Here is a 6,860-nt window from a genome sequence, read left to right on the forward strand (position 1 = left end):
TGATTTTTTATCTTTTGGTATTTGCTAAAATCCACGATACAATGTATCTGAACAAGATGTCCAGGACCTCCAGCAAAAAAAATAGGCCCTCAACATTATAGATCCAGTGGTATTTTTAGCTGTGGGCATGGGGTACTTTTTATCCCTGTTTGCACCAAACCCATCTGGTAGATTTGCTGCCAAAAAGCTATTTTATAGTTTCATCTGACCACAGAGGATTTTTCTTGAATCCCTCCCAAACAACATGTGGTGATGTAGGGGTTGTTTGAATTTATTTTTTTTAGGCTTTCTGACCCCAAGACTCAACTAATCTCTGCGATTCTCCATCTGTGATCCTTGGAGAGTCTTTGTGCACAAGAACGTTCCTCCTCGCCATGCATTAGGACAATATAAACACGTCCCCTTTCAGGCAGATTTGTAACATCTTTAGTTAAATGGAGCTTCTTAATTATTGCTCTGATGGTGGAAATGGGGATTTTCAATGCTTTAGCTATTTTCCTACAGCCTCTTTCTATTTTGTGAAGGTCAACAATATTTTGCTGCACATCAGAACTATATTTTCTGGTTTCACTCATTGTGATAAATGATTAAGGGAATTACAGTATCTGCTTTTCAACAATAATAAATAAATTGAATTAATAAATAAAACAATTGTTTATAAAAACTGATTATTTATCCAGAATATTATTAATATGAGGAATATTATGTCCTGTCAAAACATTTAAACCAAAAATGTGCCATTAAACATGAATATTGACCAGATTTCCATTGTAATATTCCAGCATTATTTATATCTTTATTTTTGGCATATAGCAGAGTCGTCTGCAGATATTTTTATTTTCTGAGGTTTTTTTCCCCCATTGATTTGCTTGTGGTCACAACATAAAAAAACAACTAAAAATAGACAGACTTTTGCATGCCTTCGAGAAACTCTCCTAGAAACTATTCACTATAAGAAGTCTTCCAGAAACTATTCACATGCACACTGGAATTTTTTGCATGCTTACACATTACAATTTCCAGTTATATATATATATATATATATATATATATATATATATATATATATATATATATATATATATATACTACAACCTATTTCCTATCTTACTATGAAGAACAAGATCTGTGCATCATCTGTGGTGACAGAGAAACCATGACGCGAATTAGGCTGATGGCACTGTGTGCTTTTGCCTATTTGCCAAGTTCAAGGGTCTATGAAAAAGACTGGTAGTACATCATATTTCAAGGACTTTCTAAATCTGCTTTAACCCACGTTGAAATGGACTGATGGCGCAATATGTGGCTCATTGTGCATTGTCCTATATGCATTGTCCTATAGTTTAATGGTTTCACATTTGCACATGAAAGCCTATATATTTCGATTATTTTCTCTTTCCTTTTAGTAGTTCTGTAATACGGTACTAAGAATATTGTGAAAAAACCCAAAATGCTTATAACTGCAATTTTTCATAATGAAAAAGTGCACCTTGAATTAATTGAGTTGTGTTTGATAGTTGCTAAAGCATCACTAAAGAGCTGCCATGAATTTTTTGTAAGATAAATATATTTTTAATACATTCTTAATTTTCTATATAGAATGCTAAAAAGGGGCAATAGCCTGGAAATGCAAAATATTTTTCCATACTCTGTTTTCTTTTCTTCATACTTTTCCAAACTGCGTAGGAACCCTGATGGGTGCATGGGTCCAATATTGCATCACCATAAATCTTTTTTATTTTTTTTATTTTTTACAAATGTATATGTTGTGGAGCAAAAACTAGACAAATAGGTTATCTTTTAAAAGCATGAGAAAACTTTCTTGACAACACCATTGCTTTTTAATTTATGTTACGAATAATATTTAATTTCATATTTATAATCACACAAACTCGCCAAACGGAGACGTATATCAAATGAAAGCTCTATTATCGCAGTGTGGTTTATTTCACTGATCTAACACTTTACAGTTACATAGTTATCAAAATAATCACAAAGAGGGAAATGACTCCTGCATCACATTCCTCTAATGCTACATCAGCTCTTTCCTTGTTTTTTTTCTTCAAGATGAGACTCTTTTAACTTGTCTGTGAGCATGCATGGTCAAATGACACTGCAATATGTCTGATGCGAAGATCAAAACGTGATATGCAGCCAAAAACCTTTATTATATGTAGTTACCCAGACAGCAAACAGGCATTGAAAGTTTGTTAAATCAACATTCCATTGTTAACCTTTAGTCACTGAATCAACATCAAACTTGAATCATCAGACTTTTGGCAGTTTGATACACACTCAGGGTGCAAAATGATGTACAATCAACATCAGAGTTCAATGTTGATTTAGTGACAATGTTGATTTAACAAAAATTCATTACCTGCTATCTGGGTAACTAGGGGAAATAAAGGTTTTTAGCTGCATGATCACATGTTTTGATCTTCGCATTTGAGACATCTTTGGAATACAAATGATGATAATTTTGATGAAATCTGAGAGTTTTTTGTCCACTGATAGACTGGAATGTTATTACCACTTCCAAGACCCAGAAAGGAAATTGTCATGTCCAAGGACGTATTGGCATTTGTTTCTTCCACAATAAGTGTTATTGGAGTATTTCTTCTTCTTCTTCTCTCTATCTTTCTCCCTTCCTGTGTTTTCTTGGCTGATAGGTAAATGGTTACCACCTGTGTTCATTCATCTAATCTGGAAGTTGTCTACACCGTAATTGGTGCGTGTCCTGAGGAGTCCAATATAAAGCTGCAGAGAGAACGCGGATGGCGGAGAGACATGCGGCGGTTGAGGCTGATCCGTTCTTTGTTGTAATGTGTAATGGGTGTCATAGAGTGTTAACAAGTTGGTGTCAGTTATAATCAGTTAAGAAGTTATGGGTAACGTAGGGTGGAGGATACCTAATATCTTTTCTCCTGTTTAATGGTTAGTTAGGGAGTGAGGGAAGTTATCTGTTGTTTTGTTTGTTTTTCTTTAACGTAGGTCATTTAATACTTAATTCCTTTTTGGTAGAGGTATTTTTGTTTTCTTTTGTTTAGGCCCTCCTCTCGAGGTAAAGTTTGTTCTTTTGTTTATTTTTCTATTCATTTATGGATGGGCTTTATTTCAAAGGAAATTTATATTTAAATTTGTGATCGCATCTTGGTAACAATAAAAGGCAGATCAAAATGGCATTTCAAAATTAAAAAAATGTTGTTTGATTATTTGTTGCTCTGGGTCTGGAGAGCTGGAGAACCTCAGTCTCTCCTTCTTTTTTTGTTTGTCATTCCCTATTTTCTCCTAGATTAAGGGAAGACGTAACAAAATAAAGACATTGGAAAGACATGAAATTACAGCTTTGTCCCTGTTATGATTGAATCACAGGACTGGATACCACTTGCCTTGTTAAAAACTATTGTCATATGTATCAGGCATAGGAGAGAAACTTTTTGTCTTTGTGTCAGCTGTATGTGTTTCTCTGGGACAGTGCATTAAGTAAGCATTATATAACATGTGTTTCACACTTTCAACTCAGGTAGAGACGAGGTGGTTTCGGTTGTGGCGCAGGTTCCCTCTAGGAGTGTCAATGACGTATGACCTTGGTGCATCCCCCTGGCCTCACTAACACCGCTACAGGCAGCAACCCAGTTTTCCCAGTTGGTCTCCCATCCAGGTACTGACCAGGCTCAGCCCTGCTTTGCTTCAGTCTTGGACTACAGGGTGATATGGCTGCTGGCCCAAAATGTGACTTACCTTTTACTTCAATGAAAGCTTAGATTTTTTTGCGACTTTTTTGAATGATAGATCAAAAGGATAAACAATGCATATTTATTTTTTACAGAAATCATATTTTAATCATATGTGCCAATAATTCTGACCACAACTGTATATATAATTTAATGTATATTATCACAGGGTTAAGGTTAAATTAAACAATACAATTAATTTATAAAATGTATCAATAAAAACATGAACATTTTTGTGCCAAAATTATTGAAATTGTGACAAAACAGACACACAGCCTTTAAAGTAAAAAGCAAACAAACAATTATTAAAACAAAGTATTTAAATTCTAGAACGTTTGATAATTTCTTATTGTCACAAACTTGGCCTCTATGGCTCCCTTTGATCGCCACCAGAGGGCTCCCTCACCCAAGTATTACCCTTTCTTGCACTACATTTCCTATAACCCCATACCTGAACTGATTGCACACAAACCTGCCTCATATCACCCAGACTATTTAAGCTTCACACTCTCACACTCATTGCGAAGTCTTGTTTTTGCCATGGCTGACATTACTGAGCATTTCCCCTTTGATCTTGGACTGTTTTGAACCCTCAAGTTTGTCTTGCAGCCTGCCCTGTGATTTACCTGCCTGTTTACTGTTTTACTCTGTCTTGTCTGCTGCCTGACCTTACCCTTTGCCTGCTTCCATTCACGATTTTTCTTTGTACATTTTTGCTGTTATTCACCCCTGCCTGTACGTCTTTGTTTGTTTATAATAAAGCTGCAAATGGATTCGACCGAGTCTGCTGCCCCATTACAGTTATAACATCTGTACTTATAGGATACTTCTTTTTTTGTAATCCTGAGACCAATTTATGAACGCGATCTTCCACCAGTGTTATTAAAGTTTTATTAATAGTTTGAATTCGTTTTTATGTTTATATTTTTAGTTTTCATATTCATTTCAGTTTAATTTTTAGTTAAATATAATTTGTTTACAAATATTGCAATTAAGTTTTAGTTTTATTTTTTAGTTCCAATTAATAATTTTAGTGCTTCAACTTAAACTAAAATGAAAATTAGGTTACTTTGGTGTTTCAACTATATCTTATTTTATTTCAGCTTAATTTCAATTAACATAATAGTTTTTTTAATAGCTTTAAGAACATAACCCTTCCCTCCAGTTGTAGAACGACTGCTAGAATCACAGTACTGGGCGTTTACCAGCAGATGGCATCATTGTGACATTTTTTAAATTACTCCACATTTTTCTGTTTGTGGAGACTGTGACAAACACCTGACAACCTATCAGTTCAGCTCCTTTTTTTGCATAATTGAATGAGAAGTGAGAACACATGGTTGTTCAGACGCAAACTATTAAGGAAACACCAGGCCATTTAAAAAAAGACTCCCTTCTATCCCTTAAAAAGGCTGTGAGTGGGAGGAAAGAGGGGCTTGATCAAAGCATAGACTAGGTTTGTCCTGGGCAGAGAGTTTATGACAGTGTATATATGTGGGTGACAAACCACTTAAATGAATCTGTAATGTGCATAACATCATTACACACTCTAATTGTCAAGGTATATACAACGATGATTGACTATTGATGATGGTCTGAGACAGAATGAAAGATAGTATCACATTTGAATGAATTCTTGTGGAAATCTGGGGCTTTATTAATAACCAAAATTGTCTTGGTTATTGACATAACCCTCATTGATTTATTTGCATGTCAAGCCTTTCCCCGGTACATACTGGTATATAAGGCTCACATTCACTTATTCAGGATTTTGTTGAGGAGCCGAGATGGTGGTTCAGGGTTGTGTGTGTGTGTGTGTTAGTGGGGTTATGTCAGGGGCCAAGACTAATAAGTTATGCCGACTGACAAATGGGTTCCCTATGGAAAGCGCCACAACCACTGAACTGTGTTGTGACAGTAAGAGACGCAGATGCTGGCAAGTTTAATGTGCCCTTTTGGCAACTGCTCTCTTAAGTAATGACCTTCCCAGCACCCCATGTAAGCCCTCAGTGATGTGTTCATCACATATGCAAAATCGAATGGCTCTTGCATCCAAGGAAGGTACACCAAAATGGCACAGAGAATAGATGGTGACGAAATATAAGGCCGAGGGAATGGCCACGAAACCAAGCCGAGAGATGATGCACTGTGTGCGGGCTGAGACTTACAGGAATGACCTGCCAATACAATTTGCCCATATCAGAGCAGGTTCAGCCCTTCCCATGGGGAGGTGGTGCTGTCCGGGGCACAAATCAAAGCTCAGAATTCAAATTAGGCCGTTGGAATTTCAAACAGCCACAGCTCCGCCGCTGTGCCGCCTAGAGGCACTCGTGGGCCCCTCTCCGACGCCCCCGACACCAAGCTTCTGGGGCCCCCACGGGCTGAGATATAGGGCCCAACAGAAAAGGGTGCACTTCCCCCAGGGCCCCCTAACCACCCCTAAGGACGGGCCACAGGGACCTGCCCTTTCCGTGATACGCCCGCTTTTGTCCGAAAATCCCTTGCGTAAAACCGGTTGGTTCTCAGGGGTCAGGCCGAGTCGTAGCTCCAAACTCCGGGAGTAGAGAGGTCCCGCAGTGCCCCTTCCGTCCCCACTGTCCCCATTTTTGGACTTTGGGGGATTTTCACATCGGCCAAAGGCTCTGAACTACAGATGGCCACTGCTCCGCCAATAGAGGCACCAAACTTGGGGTGTAGGAGGGACCGGGGGGGGGGGGGGCTCTCTGATGCCCCCCACCCGAGCTTCTAGCACCCCCACGGGCAGAGATATATGGCCCAAAAGGAAAGGGTGTGTGCTTTGGAAGGAAGGGTTTTAGAGGCTCGGGTCTCCGGGGTCCAAGAAGGCCCCAATGGCCCCCTCACCAACCTGCGCGCACCTCTTTTTACGGGCTTTCCGGCATGCCATTCCCTTAGTTTGTTACTAGCGTGTGCGTTTCAACTGGCAATTTCGCCCTCTCCCCGACAAAAGCCTGACGGGTCGTTTTGAGTCCGACTGAGGGAATGGCCATGAATAAAGCCCAGAGATGGGGCGTGGGCTGAGACTTACAGGAATGACCTGCCAATACAATTTGTCTATATCAGAGCAGGTCACCCCCCCCCCCACACACACACACACAGGGAGGTGGC

The sequence above is a fragment of the Pseudorasbora parva genome, chromosome 19 (assembly GCF_024679245.1).
Source record: "Pseudorasbora parva isolate DD20220531a chromosome 19, ASM2467924v1, whole genome shotgun sequence".
NCBI classification, from domain to species: Eukaryota; Metazoa; Chordata; class Actinopteri; order Cypriniformes; family Gobionidae; genus Pseudorasbora; species Pseudorasbora parva.